Source organism: Odontomachus brunneus, unplaced genomic scaffold, assembly GCF_010583005.1.
Source record: "Odontomachus brunneus isolate Ranch 3 - 2012 unplaced genomic scaffold, Obru_v1 Obru_scaffold_312, whole genome shotgun sequence".
In the NCBI taxonomy this organism is placed as follows: Eukaryota; Metazoa; Arthropoda; class Insecta; order Hymenoptera; family Formicidae; genus Odontomachus; species Odontomachus brunneus.
Window position 1 is genome coordinate 44,550 of NW_022639762.1, and position 533 is coordinate 45,082.

General features: G+C 25.3%; 1 protein-coding gene across 7 annotated transcripts in view; it reads right to left on the reverse strand.

Moving 5' to 3' along the window:
• Nucleotides 1-533, reverse strand: part of LOC116853386 (1-phosphatidylinositol 4,5-bisphosphate phosphodiesterase gamma-1-like) — a 55,608-nt gene that overhangs the window by 33,149 nt on the left and 21,926 nt on the right. The window lies entirely within an intron of this gene.

The following is a 533-nucleotide window of genomic DNA, read 5'->3' on the forward strand; positions in this document are numbered from 1 at the left end:
GATTAATATAGTAAAAAGAATTGAATATATTTGTCAAATTATATATAAACTGAATTTTCATTTTATGATTTGAAATAATAGAAATATGTTCATTTTATACTTGTACAGAAACATGAAAGTGAATATATTGTACGCATTTTTCATTCGTATTACATATCTGTTTTGTTGCCAAATATTTCAAATTAAACAACAACATATTCCGAAAAAAGTCTATTGCTATCGAAAGTATTATTATTGAATTTGTGAAATACACGATTAAAATTTGTTTATCTTAATACACAATGATTTAAACAATATTTTTTTAAAACTTTTATTTGAATTAAATTTTCACATTTAAATCAATGTACAGTCTTTGGAACCTACTAGAACCACTTGAACTCAAATAATTTCGAAAGAATATATATTACAAATTAGTTGTTAGGCGATAATTTCGCTGTAAGATACCATACGTTCCCAGGGTAACCAAATAATTTGCTACTCGTCTGTTGACAACACGCGCATAAATGAGCATAAATATGTATTTCATCCGGATG